The sequence below is a fragment of the Macrobrachium nipponense genome, chromosome 44 (assembly GCF_015104395.2).
Source record: "Macrobrachium nipponense isolate FS-2020 chromosome 44, ASM1510439v2, whole genome shotgun sequence".
In the NCBI taxonomy this organism is placed as follows: Eukaryota; Metazoa; Arthropoda; class Malacostraca; order Decapoda; family Palaemonidae; genus Macrobrachium; species Macrobrachium nipponense.
The window spans coordinates 16,537,852-16,556,111 of record NC_087221.1 but is presented as its reverse complement, the minus strand read 5'-3'; the positions used below and the strand labels follow the sequence as shown (position 1 = coordinate 16,556,111).

Genomic DNA, 18,260 nt, shown 5'->3' with positions numbered 1-18,260 from the left:
GGTGACATGGGCCCTAAGAGGAAAAGAGGAAATAAAGCTTGAGAGAACAGAGATGAGAGTGCTGAGATGGATCATGGGAATATCGCTGCTTGAGAAATTGGAAAATGATGAAATAAGAAGGGCAGGCTTAGTACTATATTACAGAGGTTGTAATAGTCACAATTAAGATGGTCTGGGCATGTGCTGAGGAAGGATGACAAGGAGGTAGTGAAAAGGGCTTGGGAGGAACCTGTTAGAGGAAGATGATCGAGAGGGAGACAGAGAATTAGATGGCAAGATAAAAGTAAAGGAAGATATGGAGAGCATAGGTTTGGTGAAGGATGATGCCTTTGATAGAAGGCAGTGGAGAAGGTGGATCAGGCAACCAATCCCTTAATGTTGGGATAACAATGGGAAAGAAGAAAATAGATACTTGATATTTCAAAATCTTATGATTGAAGAAACTGATCAAGATCTAGAATATTCTGGCACAACTGAGACCCTAATTTAAAAAATTAACAACTGAAGAGGTTAAAAGGTTCCTCAGGAAGACAAAAAATGGAGGTTGAAAGGGACTGACTGGAGAATGTTAGAACTCTTAGTCAGAATATCATGGAAAATCATATTACTAATAAGGAATAGAAGGAAGGAGTAGAAGATGAAAAGCATAAACATTTCTGGAAAGGCTTTCAGATGCTGACAGAAGTGCCATAGTCAGAGGGATACTGAAAGCAGGAGACATAAAGGGCCACATAGGAACAGATAGCTGGTTTTGAGGATGTTATAAGTACGTAGATCTCAAAAACTGAGATGGTTTGGAATAAGCGATGGAAAGGGATGGGATGAGGAATGTTAGTGAGAAAAACTATGAATACAGAATTAGCAGCATGACAAAATATATGAAGGGCATGATACCATGGAATGTTACAGGGAACTGATTAGGATTCAGGAAAAACGATTACCAGAGAGACTAGAGATGGGGGAACTCCTTTCACATCTACCCCATAAATGAAAAGGTGACAAAAAACATTATGAAGATGATGACAATGAAATAAGTTGATACAATTTCATACTCATCAAAGTACATATAATAATTTTTCAAGGTATACACGGTAATGGAATATGTTCTTTGTTCCTACCAGTTAATAATGTTCTAAAACCATTCATGGTTGTAAATTACATATACATAATCCACAAGCCATAAATAAACAAAGCCAAATTGTAAAGATGTCCTTTATCAAAATTGATGAAATAAAACAATACATTTAAAAAACTAAATTGTGCCTAATTTATAAAAAAGAAATAATGAAACTCAAAATAATGTAGCATTACAAATGAAGAAAGCCAAAATGGAAAATTCCCACATATAAAAAAAAATTACTCTTACAGCCGAAATTGACAAATTGCAATATGCTGCTGCAAAAATGTGGTAGGTAAGACACCTGTACAATTATAAAATCAGACCCCACATATTGACATAGCTCAACCCTCAAATGGCTCACTCCTGAGAGCCAAGGACCTACAAGGAGTCCACCACATGAACCTCTGACCTGAGCCCCTCATGCATTCTAGCTCTAAGCAATGATATCAGATGATGGCACTTAAACTCTGACAAAGAACAGGCCCAAGAAAATGTCAGGGCTATAAGAAGAGGCAGGAGGCCAAGAGGTATGTGACTAGAGGAAGACGATAATGTGGCAGAGAATGAATCAGAATCTTAAAATATGAGGAAAGAAAGAACGTGTAGAACAATACTGGATGAGAAATTATATACTTTATAGAAAAAGGGAAAAGGAGAAAAGACAGAATAAGATGATGGAAGCAAACTTTTTAGACTCTTAAAACAAGTGGATGAACCTGAAATGTAGGATATGATAAAAGAATCAAGAGAAAATGCACCATCTGAGGAAGTTTTTGTCACCTTTGTCACTTGTTGAAAGAGGCAAGACAATTAGGTAATTATCAAAGACCTGACCAGTAAAACACAAAAGTGTGTGTGGAGAAAAAAAAAAAAGATATTAAATAACAAAGGTGGTTGGCGAAGCAAGATCATAAGACATAAAAAAACTGTAAAACAACAACAGTTCTGAAAAGATTCATAAGGGGAAAGACGTTTTAGTATATCTTATGAAAGCTCTGAATGAAATATCCTGACTCACTGAGCAAGTGTTAGTATACTGTATCATGATATAAAAACTTGGGTGAACATGTAGCCAATATGTCTAAAGAATGTGAGGCTATCATTGTTCATCAAAGATCAGACAGGACCCAACAACCATTCATCAAAGTAACCAACAGTGTAAAAAAAAATTGGAAGCCCCTAATAGCTTGTGTGCGAAGACCTGGTACTTAACTATAAAATCAGTTTAACATATTTAACAATTTCAGAGAGATGCAAGAGTGTAATGGGACATTACAGAATTGAAAATCAGAGCAAGAAAAACTGTTTAAGAGGACAGAAACAGATGCATAGGAAATGAATTGGGTCAGAAACATGGCCACATGAAGCCATGGGAATGGTTGTCAAGAAAGGAGCAGAATTGCAAAGCTTAAATGATATGAGATTTTGAACCCCCACCATACTTAAGAACATATAATGAAGAGATAAAGGAGGAGGAAGATTTGTTACAGAGGAAGGGCTGAATTGGGCACAGGTAGAATATCTGTTATCTCTTGATTTACTCATCTAAAAAACAGGAAATAAGGCAGAGAGTTAATCAGAAGATGACCACAATATGGAATAGACAGAAAGAGATCCCTGGAATAATAGATTATCAAAGGGCAGCGAATTAATCAACAATACATGTGTAACACTTGAGTTAATTTCAATACTAGACATGGAAAATAAAGAATAAAAGAGAAATGAGCAGATTCTGATACAGTGTAACAACAAATTAGTTTTTTGGATGGACTGAGGTTCATGGATCTTGAAGCAGATAAGGAAATAGTCAAATGCCTAGAGAAGATGGAAAACATTCAGATCTCAAAGTATGATCTGGCCACAAGAAAGAGGACAAGTCAAGTGAAGCCAGTCTAAGTGGAAAGACAGATTAGTGGTGGAGCACAAAAGGTTAGAGAGGATTGCTATAGAAGAGGATATGAACTACATGAAAATCCAGGTTGACCCTGCACAATAGAAGAAAATGGAGAAAACTTGTTTCAAAGTAATCCTGTACGTAGAGAGTGAACTTCTATCACCAGAAATACATCTCTCACTCCTCAATGGAATGGCCGCGAATCAAATTCACGACCACCGAGGTGGGATGCCAACACCATACCGACCACACCACTGAGGCGCTAGGAATTGTGTTTGTTTGTTTGTTTTGAGCACCCATTTGTGGATCAACAAAGTTCATCGAGTGATGGACTTAAATGAATGAAGCCTTCGTTTGCAAGGCAGTCTTAGGCCTTCCAGCAATCAGAAATAACTGTTGTGTTGGGTTTAACGTAATCTTTGATTACACTCAACAATGTGCAAGAATTTAGTAGTCTTTGACCAGCATAACTACACTAAATTTGGTCTCATCTATCTCCACAGTTGTTAAAGGTCCACCAATTTTCTTCTTTTTGTTTGAGACACCAATGCACAATGACTTCCTTCACAAAACTGGACCAGTCATTAATATTTACGTCACTGATACACAGTTCAGAACTTATAACACTACCTATGGGATCTGTCATTGTTTTTCCAAGTCACAAGCCTAAAGATATTTGAATAACTATGCACAGCCAATTACCTTGGGATTGGCAACCCTTTAAACCGGTGGGTTTTTGGGTAGGGTAAAACATAGGGAGAGCCAGCAGACACGTTGTTATCATTATGGGTCCAGGCATTGCCTTTACAACAGCGCCTCTTAGTCATATAAGGTATTTTTATTTATTAAGCTCTTTAATTCTTTTCTGTATTTTCTTCCACATCTGATTTAATGTCTTATTATATTAACAATTTAACAGGCTGCCTGTCTTGTCTACCTAAATATTCCCCCAATATGAACTTTGGTAATAAATATAAACATTTTTACAATAGATAACAACATTGTTATACAAACTGGATATTAAAAACGATGGTTACAGCCTAGTGTACTGCACTTCACATGACCCACAAAAAGGGTTAAAAAGGCTTTCTGCAATGTTTTCATCCACAATCTCAATACCTTTCTTATTTTTACATACCTGTTGCCATCATTTTTGTCCTACACAAATGTTCAGTTTTTCCTCACTCTACTTTTCATGACATTTAAGAACACATCTTTTGGTCCAAAATCCACATACTTAAATTACTGGTTTTGTTACACCAATTTTAAATAATTGGTGTACGTATGAACTGAACATGCAACAGTTCATCTGAAGGGTTATTAAAAATTCTTCAAAGTTGGTACAGCTAAATATGTATTCTTCTTTATAAAATCTTTCAAAGACACTTAAACCTAGAGAAATATATGCATTACAAGAACAGCTATCATAAATACTACACTTATTGAGGGCAGACAATGGTATAATTATGCAAGCTTATTGAAAACTTACAAACTATGGCTAAAAGAAGGGCAAATGAAGGTACCAAGGAGAGAGAGGAAAGATTAAACCGTGATCATGAAAGAAAGAGCCAAATATGTGTCATCGAAACAACTGAAGAGAAGTCCTTAAGATTGCAAGAGCAAAGTGTTAAGAGATCAATGTCGTCCCTCGCAAGAAACTAACAGTTACCACTCACAGCGATTAGCTGAAAACATGACAAGCTCATCGTTGTCTACACAATGAAACTGACCAACAGATAAAAAAGTTTGCAAATATGCTGTATGGCAGCATATAAAGGTACTGAAGGTACTGAATTAGTCTGCGCCCCTGATAAATTGTGAATTATGGGTTTTGTTTTGAAATTTTGCTCCCAATAAAAAAATCAAAAGCAGTGCGATGAAGAACCCACTTCACGACTGGCAGCCATATTTAAACGGAGTCCTTCAACTGCCCTCCTGCCCCATGCAACATAGTGCATGCCTCTTGCTAGTAAACATTATAAAGATGCAAACTAGACAGTGACATGACAAACACACACCCACATACATAGCACAAATACACACTGGTGTAAAACAACCAATTAGAAACAGATCTCAAGCATCATCCAATAATGTTGTCAAGCTCTTGGGCATCCATCCTCTCTCTGTATGCACATAAATGATATTCTTGTTAAATGATATATTCAGTTTGCCACATTTGTAAACAGGCCTTCCTTCATGTGTTCGATCAGGCAAAGGAACAAACACTGTTCCCCTTTCCTGACATCTACGCTCTACTACTTCACGCATACTTAGCGTTTTCCCTGCGTGCACTACTGATGATATCTGCCCAGTCCACAGACCTTTGTCTTGGGGGAGAACCAGGGTGGGGTGGTGGTGGTGGTGGGTCTATTAATTTATCAAGACCAGCTAACAATAAGTTGAACTGCTCTACAGCACCTGGTTGGAAACTCAGTCCTCGAATACAGACTTCCAATGCCTGCTGAAATTTTGACGGACTTGCAACCTATTGGTTACACTCTTTGTATTAAGTCTCATCCAACCTTGTAACCAACTAATGACCTCAGTATAAGGTGGGTTTGATGACAGCCAAGTACCTAGTGACTGAAACCATTGATTGAAAAAGCAGCGTTCCAAAATATCTAAGGTAACCTGAGGAGGTAATAGGTCATCCCAATCCAGAAACCAGTGCCATGGGTCAAGATTTTGGCTGTGAGCAGTTATGGGCATTTCCAAAAGTGCTGCTTCCAGCTTTGGCTGTATATTCGACTGAATTAAAGTTGTCATAGATATCTCACTGAAAACTCGTTTCCAAGGCTGCAAAACCATTTTTGCTGAACGATCGCTTGGATGCCAATGAATTAAAGCGGAAGATAATTTCTGTCGTATAACTGGGTAAACCGACTGAAGGTGATCAACTAACAAGGGAAGCCAAGGCTGAAGCCAAGTATGAATGGGAAACTGTGTCCTTCTAGAGGATTCCAGTTGTGTACTGCACGTGTTATTCTTGGTAAAATTACGTGCTGAAGTAGGTGGCCTTGGATCCACACTGGAACCAAAGGAAGTGTCCAAGATTCAAGGACTGGTAAAAGTGGGGTGCAGTCTCGAGGTTCCCAGGGTCCCATAACAGTAGATCTTACAGCAGCAGTCCAAGTTTCCCACACCAAATGATGATATGTGTGGATCCATAGGAATATCAGTCCCACTGGCTGCTGCTTGGGCTCCCCCTATATCAACTAGGTTTTGCCACGTGGCAAAAACCTCTTTATGTGCCGTAGGCTGAGCTAGGGGATTCCAGGTCCGTAATAACTCTTTTAAAAGAGGTGTTACATATGTAGGAGCCAAGTAAGGTATCTCATAGGTATAGTATATTTTTGGATACTCTGATTTTATTTCAGTGAATATTGCTGTTGCTTCACTCAAGCTTAAACTCTGTTCTTTGTGCCTAGTATCCAATCTTTCTACTAGGCTTATAACTTGATCTCACTTTCCAATTCTTTCTTTTCTCTATCTAGTAAAGTTTCATATTTTTCCCTCTCATGGTCTAGATGGACTATCCTGTCGCTTTCCCTTTCTTGAGTTCTAGCGTTGATCACTATGTCATCTTCACATTTATCCAATAAAATCTGAAGATTATGCAGCAGCTCTGGAAGATCAAAATGTTCATACTTTCTATTTTTATTTTCTTCAAATTCATCCATAATGTTCTTCTGACCTCAATTGCATGATAACTGCTAAGAACTCGTGTTTCTGGCCCAGTCATGTCAATTACTTTGGTCTTGGTAATGTGGCTGTCATCAGCAGGTTTCAGTTTCTTAGTCTTACCTTCTCTTATCACCTCCTCAGCACTTTTGTATATATACTTAATCTTTTTCTTGTTGCCCGTTTTTTTCCATTGTTGGAGGAGTTCTTTGAATTTTTCCTTCTCTTCTTCATCTGAATCATGTACAGGAAAATCTTTCAGAGACTTTTCACTTCTTTCTGTACCATAGTAACCGATAGCACCTTTTCCTTTCCTCTTGTTAGCCTCGACTGGTGTTGAAATACCCTGCAAGTTTTTACCTAATCCTTTTCCTTCTTCAAATCCCATTTTCTTCAAAAGTTTACTGCAATACCTGAGTGTGCTTTTCCCAATCTCCTAAACCACTGCCAAGTAGACCAGCACTTCCAGAGCTGGACTGTCCTCCCCGTCGCATACCAGCAATCTCTGTCCTCTGGGGGTCCTGAGCTAAATGAAGAATATGACTTCTTACTACTGACAAAACTGGATGGCAGGTGTGGTCTTGGTGTACTTTCCTCATCACTAGAAATAAAAAAAAAAGTTGTATTACCCCCCAAACATCTACCAAATGCCCTCTTGATTAATGGCAATATATTGTAAGGTACAGTATTTCAACAGGCTTACAATAATCCATAATGCAAATGAAGCTTTGAAAACAAAATACCACATGTGCAACATGAAAAAAATGTTACACCCATACGTATAGGTTTTCTAAATTAGAAGAAGTAAAATTTAACCTTTAGGTATCAAGCCTGCTACATGCAGACATCAGGCATCTCTGTCATGCTTTATTTCCAGGTTAATTTTTAGAGATTAGATGTGAAAATACTGTACATGTAAAGAATTTAAATTTGTAATTATCTATTGTTACTAAGTATGTCACATTTAATATTATAATTACTGTATAATGTTCCAATTATACCGCTGAATACATTTCAAGTTTGTAACTAGCGTGTCGGTGGTTACTGGGCTCGTTAAGTGTTTATTAGGCAGCCAGGTTCTTGAGACGTCTTCGACACTGGAACTGAGTGCTCGGGGTCTTTCTCTGTCCAACGCTAAGTGATTTTGGGTGCTCCCATGCTTCGTGAACTTGGGAAAACTCCGTTACCTGTGTGGTTGTTACCTGTGTGGTACTGTTGCGGTTACCTGTGTGGTATTGTTACCTGTGTGGACCCAACACTACGAATGGACTGATTATGCGAGTGCTGTATTTTGTTCCAGTGACCATTTTGGGTGCAGTACACACACCACAGTTCGAGCTTCTGAGTGCAAGTTGTCTACGATTCCTGTGGGTCCGTGGCACCACTTTTGCAACCTGCAGTGGATCACAGCTCACAGCTCTAGTGGATGGGCCAAGACGGGCTCGTCATTCAGCACCTATATGCCAGTGTTGCTTAGATGTAGCATGAAAGCTGTTTGTCATTTGCATACCCTCTGTGTTAAATTGATCCTAATTACCATAGTGTTAAATAAATTGTTATGATTTTACTTGTGTTATCACTTGCTAACGAAGGTCATCCTCTTTAAGTAGTAGGTTGGTTGGTTAAAGAACCCCCCACACAGTTCAGTGCAACTGTGACATTTGGTGGCAGCGGTGGGATGGCCTTTCGTTATCAAGTATTTTGTGTCAGTGCATTGTACTTCAATTTTATGTTTAAGAAACAATTTCGCAATCATTGTTAATTCCGCTGACATACTAACAAGGTTTCCAGTATTGGTAATTGATGCTGTAGATTGTTGACTTTATACTTTTAAGATGCTTACAATTAATGCTTTTTGTATTTGCATTCTTTTGTAGGTAATATTGCCAGATTTTGTTGTTCACATTTTCTAGGTTTACATATATTTTTCATGATGGAGTATGTAGAATTAGGAGAAAGATTGGGGTTGCAGGGCAGGTATTGCTAGACTTTGTGGGAGAAGAAAGAGAGAGAAACAATTTGAGAGAGATGAGAGAGCCGCTGAGAGAGAAGCAAAAAAAATTGAAAGCGAAATTGAGTTAGAAAAGATCAAAATGGAAACCGAATTGCATAAAGTGAAAGCAGGAGAGTTGAGAGTTGGGGTTGCGAGTACTACAAGTGAGCTTTCTAATTCCCTGGCTAAGCTTCCTAAGCTACCTTCATTTGATGAATCTAAAGACTGTATAGATTCTTATTTGCAGAGGTTTTGAGAGGCTTTGCGTCCAATGCTAGATGGGATTCATCTTCGTGGGCTATTAATCTTAGTGCTCTTCTTCAAGGTAAGGCTCTGGAGGTTTATTCTCGCCTACCGGTTTCAGAGGCTTTGGATTATAATGGTTTGAAGCAGGCTTTGTTGAAGCGTTTCCAGCTAACTGAGGAGGGTTTTCATTCGAAATTTCGTTCCTGTAAGCCAGACCAAGGTGAGAGTCCCTCGCAATTTCTTGCTAGATTGGATAATTATGTGGAAAAATGGTTGAATTTGTCTGGAGGTACGCGAAGTTATGAAGGTCTCAAGGATTTGTTTTTGAGGGAGCAGTTCATGAACAGTTGTAGTAAACCTCTGTCTATGTTTCTCAAAGAACGACATCCAAGAATGTGGATGAAATGTCTAATCTTGCTGATCAGTTTATTGAAGCTCATGGTTACTCTTCTTTTACTAAAGACTCGCAGGCTTTTCAGAAACTCTCTCTAATTGGAAACAGTTCCAGAGGTGCCAGCCACAATGGGCAATTGCAAATGCAGTATACAGACCCTTTGCAGAGAAGACGTGAGAGAAAGTGCTACAATTGCAATAAACCAGGACATGTAGCACGAGACTGTCTTTCCAAGCAGACAGGTAAACATCCAGTAGACCCAAGGAATCCATACAAAGCAGCATTTTTACAGAGTCAGCTGGATCAGTGTAAGTCAAATTCTGTAAATACTAATGGTGGTAGTCTTTTGCAGCAGCATAAGAAAACAGGTCAGAGAAACAAAGTGTCCCAGGATGTATCCATGCAAGAGCAATCTCAGATTGGGTCAGCATGTTTAGTGACCGAGCATTTGATGGACTGTTGTGTGACTGATGGTCAGGTGAGATTGGCATGTGGGACATGTTCTACCAGTAATAGGAGGAGCATGCAAGGTATGTGACAAAATGCCTATTTCTATGGGTTATGTTGGAGATCATTTTGTTACAGTATTAAGAGACACAGGGTGCAGTGGTGTAGTGGTAAAACGTAAATTAGTAAAAGATAATCAGTTGACAGGTCATGTTCAAAAATGTGTATTGATAGATGGTACAGTGCGTACAGTAGAAGAGGCCTCAATTGATATTGACACACCTTTCTATACAGGGAAAGTAAATACTCTTTGTATGAAAGAACCTGTGTATGATTTAATTATAGGAAACCTGGAAGGTGCCAGAAATCATTTGGATCCGGATGAACAATGGTATAAGAGAGAAAACCAAAAGGAAGGTAGTGAGGTTCTTCAATCTGTTGTAACCAGAGGCCAGGCTATAAAAAACAAGCAAGGTATGAAAGCATTGAATGTTGCAGGAGGGGTGGATGTAGAGGTTTCAGTTAACAAAATGAAGGAACTTCAGGCAGAAGATAAAACACTAGGAGTGTACCGAAATTATGCAATCTCTGGTAAGAGGAAAGTAATGGGAGATGGTATTGTAACCTGGTTTACTGTAGAGAAAGGCTTGCTATATCGACTATTCCAGTCACCTAAGGTAAGCAATAACAAATTGTTCAAACAACTTATTGTTCCAGAATCTTTAAGGCAAAAGGTGATGAGCATTGCTCATGACAGTATTTTAGGAGGGCACCTCGGTGCTAAGAAAACCTTAGATCGTATTTTAACCAGCTTTTACTGGCCTGGACTCCAAGGAGAGGTGACAAGATACTGTCAGTCCTGTGATGTATGCCAGAAAACATTTCCAAAGGGCAAGGTAAACAAAGGTTCCTCTTGATCAGATGCCATTGATTGACACACCTTTTGAGCGAGTGGCAGTAGATCTGTTAGGTCCAATTATCCCAGTAACTGATAGTGGTCGCATAGATATATATTAACATTGGTAGATTACAGTACCAGATATCCTGAAGCAGTTCCACTGAAAGGCATTGAGACAGAGCAAGTGGCAGAGGCGTTGGTACAAATTTTCAGTAGAGTTGGGATCCCAAAGGAAATATTGTCAGACATGGGTACGCAAAATTTCACGTCAAATATCATGAAGGAGGTAGGTAGACTTTTGTCTGTTAAGCAGTTAGTAACAACACCCTATCATCCTGCATGTAATGGTTTGGTTGAAAGATTTAATGGAACCTTAAAAACAATGTTGAGAAAAATGAGTTCTGAAAGACCAAAAGACTGGGACAGGTACTTGCCAGCATTGCTATTTGCTTTATAGAGAAGTCCCACAAGAAAGTACTGGATTTTCACCCTTTGAACTTTTATATGGTAGAACAGTCAGAGGACCCATGACTGTGCTGAAAGAGTTATGGACGAAGGAAGAAACTATGCCTGATGTGAAAAGTACTTACCAGTATGTGATAGACCTGAAGGAACGACTGTCAAGAACCTGTGAACTAGCACAGAAGGAACTCAAGAAATCTAGTGCAAGATACAAGAAATATTACGACAGAAAAACAAAGACTAAGACTTTAAGGTGGGTGATTATGTTTTAATTCTTCTCCCAACTGATCACAACAAACTGTTAATGCAATGAAGGGGCCTTTCAAAGTCCTTGATAAGAAAGGATTAGCAGATTATCGGGTAGATATGAATGGTAAAATCCGTATGTTTCATGCAAATCTCCTTAAGAAGTATAATCAGCGACTAGAGCCTAATCTAAGTGGCAATGCTTTATTTCAATTGGCTTCTTATGCTGTTATAGATTCAGAGGAAACCGATGATAAGGAACACTTAGTCCATCTATTACCCATGAAAGCAACAGAGTCTTATGCTGATGTCGATGTCAAGCCAAGCATTAGTAGTGAACAGCTTGCATCTGTGAATACCTTATTACATGAATTTAAGGATGTTTTGACAGATCTGCCTGGGAGAACTGATCTCATTCAACATGAAGTCCATTTGACTACTGAGGAACCCATCAGAAACAGACCATACAAAATCCCCTATGCATTAAGAGGAGCAGTACGAGCAGAGATACAGAGCATGCTAGATATGGATATCATTGAGCCATCTGAATCTCCATATGCCAGTGCCATTGTAGTGGCAAAGAAATCTGATGGAAGTAACAGAATCTGCATTGATTTCAGAAAGTTAAACAAGGTAACCGTTTTTGATCCTGAACCTATGCCAGACCCAGAGGAAATAATGACAAAAATTAGCCAAAGCAAGTTCTTTTCAAAGATTGACCTTTGTAAAGGCTATTGGCAGATTCCAATGAGAACCAAGGATCGTGATTTGACATCATTTTTAGCTCCCGATGGATTATACAGATTCAAAGTCATGCCATTTGGGATGTCCAACAGTCCAGCAACATTTAATCGATTGATGCGTAAATTATTAAAAGGTTTGGAACACACTGATAGTTTCTTGGATGACATCCTCATTCACACAGAATCTTGGGAAGAACATCTCGAAGAATTAAGGAAAGTCTTGGAGAGGCTAAGATGGGCACGCCTGACAGCAAAGCCGTCAAAGTGTGAAGTTGCTCAAACCCAGTTGGTGTATTTAGGACACTTAATTGGCAGTGGTACTGTTGAACCTACAAATGACAAGTTGAAGGCTATTCAAGAGGCACCAAGACCAGAAACAAAGAAACAGGTCAGGTCATTCATTGGGTTAATTGGCTACTACAGGAAATATGTGCCGAATTTTGCATCTTTAGCAGCTCCATTAACTGATTTGACAAAGAAAGGATTTCCAAATAAGTTAGAGTGGAAACAAGAACATGAAAATGCATTCCGAACTTTGAAATCTATGTTACTTTGTAGTCCTATTCTTAGGCTTCCAGATTTATCCAAACCCTTTATTCTAAGGACAGATGCTTCCAACAGTGGGGTCGGCGCTGTTTTGATGCAGGTGCATGATGGGAGGAAATATCCTATTGCCTATGCAAGTCGTAAGCTGATGGACCGTGAACAGAGGTATGCAGTCATAGAGAAAGAGTGTCTTGCTATTGTTTGGGCTTTACAAAAGTTTCAAGCTTACTTGTATGGCAGATTTTTTACAATAGAGACAGATCATCAGCCTTTGGTGCATCTTCAAAAGGCAAAGGTTTCCAATGGTAGATTAATGAGATGGTCTCTTTTTCTACAGTCATATAATTTCAGAGTGGAGGTTATCAAGGGGTCAGAAAACGTAGGAGCTGATTTTCTGAGCCGTCACATTACTGTATAAATGTTAGTACATTCCTTTTTATATAGTTTTCCTTGTAATGTACCACAAAATCATATTTTGTGTCTCAGGAAGGGAGGTATTGTCACATTTAATATTATAATTACTGTATAATGTTCCAATTATACCGCTGAATACATTTCAAGTTTGTAACTAGCGTGTCGGTGGTTACTGGGCTCGTTAAGTGTTTATTAGGCAGCCAGGTTCTTGAGACGTCTTCGACACTGGAACTGAGTGCTCGGAGTCTTTCTCTGTCCAACGCTAAGTGATTTTGGGTGCTCCCATGCTTCGTGAACTTGGGAAAACTCCGTTACCTGTGTGGTTGTTACCTGTGTGGTACTGTTGCTGTTACCTGTGTGGTATTGTTACCTGTGTGGTACTGTTGCTGTTACCTGTGTGGTATTTTCTTAATATATCTCTCAACGTACGAGGACCCAACACTACGAATGGACTGATTATGCGAGTGCTGTATTTTGTTCCAGTGACCATTTTGGGTGCAGTACACACACCACAGTTCGAGCTTCTGAGTGCAAGTTGTCTACGATTCCTGTGGGTCCGTGGCACCACTTTTGCAACCTGCAGTGGATCACAGCTCACAGCTCTAGTGGATGGGCCAAGACGGGCTCGTCATTCAGCACTATATGCCAGTGTTGCTTAGATGTAGCATGAAAGCTGTTTGTCATTTGCATACCCTCTGTGTTAAATTGATCCTAATTACCATAGTGTTAAATAAATTATGATTTTACTTGTGTTATCACTTGCTAACGAAGGTCATCCTCTTTAAGTAGTAGGTTGGTTGGTTAAAGAACCCAACACAGTTCAGTGCAACTGTGACAAAGTAACTGAGACACTCTTACTAATGAGTGCATCCTTTCTGCCAAGTTCTTATTTTTGTTTGATGTACCAACAGAATCAAATGCATAAACAATCATAACCAAGGCAAGGGCACTCATGTAAAGGAGCAGGCTTGCATAAAATGTCACAAATAAGACTTACTACATCCCTGAGCATGCACTCATAACCAAGTTTCTTGATGACACAACCTAGGCAGTCCACTCATGTTACAAACTTAATTCACTCTTCTATAAGATATAATTAATAAAAGGAAATAAAGATGAAACACAAAATAAAAATTCCAATAAAGCCAGAACAGTCATAGTTGAATCCTATTTAAAACTCCACTGCCCTCAAAAATATTTAATTTTATTCTTTCACAATAAATCCTACAAGTTTCTAAAGATTCATGGACTCGCCTATTCATGGATTTTTCTATGGACTGTATATATCCATTATTTGAACAAAATTCATGTATTCGTGGTATTTTCACACAGGGAAATATTAAAAAATTACTGTATTTTTCACATCATTTTTGTGACTAAACAACTTTTTCCGATAAATCTATGAAAATACTCAGGTATAAGCATTTTTGGAGGAAGTTTTAAATATTCATGGATTTTAGCTATTCACGGAAGGATAGGTCATACCTATCCCCACACAAATACAGGGGACCATGGAGAGGCTGCGAGTTCTGACAAACGTGATGTGGAATAATTTTTTTTAGGAATTCTAGGAGTATGTAGAGGCTGAAGGATTCCTCCCCCAACAAATATTCAATTGTGACGAAACAAGCTTCTTTTGGAAAAAAAAAAAATGCCAATGAGGACCTACATCATGCAGGAAGAAAGTCACTGCTAGAACACAAGCCTATAAAAAGGATAGGCTAATGCTCTTGTTCTGTGGGAATAATACCAATGGGGATTTGAGAGTGAAACCCTTACTGGTGTATAACTCTGAAACTTCCCAAGTGTCTAGAAAAACAATGTCAACATTTCCCAAGTGTCTAGAAAAACAATGTCAACATTTCCCAAGTGTCTAGAAAAACAATGTCAACATGAGTAAATTGCCTTTGATGTGGAAGGCTAACAAAAAGGCATGGGTCATGAGGCAAATTTTCATTGAGTGGGTCAATGAAGTGTTTTGCCCTATGGTGAATAAATATCTCTTGGAAAATAACTTGCCTCTCATGTGCCTCCTGGTAATAGACAATGACAGAAATTAACTGGGTAAAACCTAACCAGTTGTAGAGTTCTCCATAAAGGTTTGTTATGCAAACATATCAGAAGAACTGGACACTACAAAAGGTGAACCCTGTAGAGGGGTAGCGCCATCAGTGTACCTCACACAGTACACTGTAGGCATTACTAAAGGTTCTTTGCCAAGCATCCCTTCAGCCCCAACTGCAACCCCTTTCATACCTTCTACTGTACCTCAATTCATATAATTTTTTTTTTTCCATCTTCTCCTAACATTTATTTCATAGTCCAAATGCAAGGTTTTCCTCCAGTTACACCTTATAACCTTTTACTCTCAACTTTCATTTCAGCTCTGAATGACCTCATAGGTCTCAAGGCTTGGACTTTGACCTAAACTCTATATTCCATTCCATTCAAAGGGTGAAATAATGCAGTCATCTTGCAAGGTATGTTTCATGTGACACCTGAATAACACTTCTCTAAGTTTCTAAAGTTAATTAAGAATCTGGCTTCTCTAAAGGCATTAAAGCAGCATTTTAAAATAAATATCACACAAAAAACAATAACTATGTACAAAGTAGTTTACTGAATAACAATTTTACAAACCTTGAGTCACCAGTAACTCCAAACATTGGTCTTGTGCCAACTCTGATTCTGACTCATCACCTGAACCATCTTTCTTGCGTTTTTCATCCTTTTTACCAGCCTGCTGCACCCCTCCGGGAACAAAATTAAGACCTCCTCGAAGGACTCGTGCTCTGGGAATTGGAACTTCTATGTGTTCTGCCTCTGCCTCCTAGATAAAGGAAAGATTTTCAGGAGTAAAATGAAGTTCTTCAAGAGAATACTTAAGCTTCGTTAATGAATGAGATTAAATATTATTATTAAAAAATAGTTTAACTTACAAAAGACTAGACATAAAGGTTTTGTCTTCAATAAATGAATTTAAATTACATCAATATATAACTTGCAGTTCTTTAAAAATCTGATAAGCAGATCCACTAAAAATATTGAAGATTCTGATAAAATTTCCTAAACTGCTTACTATTTTCAAAACATTACATTCCCTGCTGGTCAAAACTTGGACATTCATATAAGAATTGTATAAATATTAATGGCCAAATGTGTGGCAAATTCTAAGTCTCTATTTACAACTACTTCAGAGTGGTGTTCTTTTCTGAACGAAGAGTCATTATTCAACTACAAATTTGATCTGCTGTAATTTGTTACTGTTTTCACTATTCCATAAAATATGCCATTTCTTTAATGATAATGTGCTCTAGAGCAGGGGTTCCCAAACTTTTTTACTTGGCAACCCCTAAAACTTACTTCAAACATTTTGCGAACCCTCCAGGCAAAAAAATATTTTCATCAGTGGGATATAAGTATGTATATAACCTGAACCATTGCAAACTATATAAATACCATTCATATATGCATATATATGTATATATATAGTATACGTGTGTGTGTGTCTTGTGCACAAACACAAAAAGGATATTTGTGTGTTGAGAACATAAGTGAGAGAGAGAGAGAGAGAGAGGAGAGAGAATAGAGAGAGAGAGAGAGAGAGAGATAGAGAGAGAGAGAGAGAGAGCGAGAGAGAGAGAGAGATTGTTTTTGTTTGCTTTGTTTTAAAACAGTTTTAAAGTACAATACAATCTAACCTTGTTTAATTTAATGGGATGAATGGGCTTGTTTCTTTGAACATAACATCTCAAATCTCTGGGTGATATCGGAGACTGCAACTCGCAGATCATCTACATTCAATCGAGATCGGTATTTATTCTTGATATACGTTAATGCAGAGAGGGTAGTTTCACAGAGATAAGTCGATCCAAACGGTGTTGAGATATTCAGTGCTGCCTTTGATAAACCAGGATATTCCTCCAATACTGATATCCAAAACTCATTCAATGTTGTTGACCCAAACTTGAGTCGTAAGGTTCTATCAGAAGATAATTCAAGCAGTGCTTCCTCGAGGTCACATGATAAATGATTTCCAGGAGCAGTGAATGGCACTCGTGTCCAATCAAACTGTTCTAGATCTGCCTCTTCTAAAAAGTATTTCTTGAAGTAATTAAGATGATTTCGAAGATGATTAACTATTATTGCTTTCAAATTATCCAGACATAACTCATTTTCCTCTCCAAACTCTTCAAGTTCAGGAAACTTTCAATGTTACCCTCTTCAGCTCGTGAAATCCATCGCTCAAGCTTCTTTGAGAATGCATTTATCTTGTCGAACAATGACAAAATATTTGTGTTTGGGCCTTGTATGGAAAGGAAAGATTTAACTCATTAAGTTTATTCAAAAATGCATGATAAATACACTAGCTTTCCTACAGTTTACTATCAGTCATGAATACACTAAATTCAGAGCCTGATTCCAGAAGGAATAGGAGGACCTCATCTCTCAGCTGATACAGCCATGTGGAAACTTTTCCCCTGGAGAGCCATCTGATTTCTGTGTGAAGCAACAATGCTTCATGGTCTGAGCCCATGTCTTTGCACAGTGAAGCAAATAACCTGGCATTCAAAGGGCGTGATTTTATGTAGTTGACGATATTGGCAGCTGTATCAAGAACAGTTTTAAGTTCGGAAACACTGGCTTTGCAAGCGAGAGCTTCTCGATGAATAACACAGTGAGTAAAACATATATGAGGAGCCACATTATGTACCTTTGCTTTTAGTCCTTTCTTTTTACCTAACATTGCCCCGCCTCCATCTGTGCATATATGTACCTACACACCGATCCCAAGAAAGTCCAAGTTCATGAAGTTTTTTATCTAATGCCATGAAAATATCATCTCCAGTATTCTTTCTAGCACGAGGCAAAACAACATATCTTCATCCAATTTGCCATTGAAGCTATATCTTGTAAATGCAAGTAATTGAGAAGAACCAGAAATGTCGGTTGATTCATCTAATTGTAAAAATTAATTTACATTCTTAACTCTCTCCATCAACTGAATCAGTATGTCACTTGCAATCTCATGAGTTCACCTACCAACCGAATTGTTTGACAGGGGTATGGATTCAAGTTCGCAAGCCATCTTTTCTCCATGGATAGCTCTACACATTGCCAGTGAAGCAGGTTTGATAGGCTCTTCCCTAATGTGTGTGGCTTTTTTCTCTGAGCA

At 38.3% G+C, this 18,260-nt stretch overlaps 1 pseudogene; it reads right to left on the bottom strand.

The window, feature by feature from the left end:
- Positions 1-3,989: 3,989 nt before the first annotated feature.
- Positions 3,990-18,260, bottom strand: part of LOC135203918 (tuftelin-interacting protein 11-like) — a 34,979-nt pseudogene continuing 20,708 nt past the window's right edge.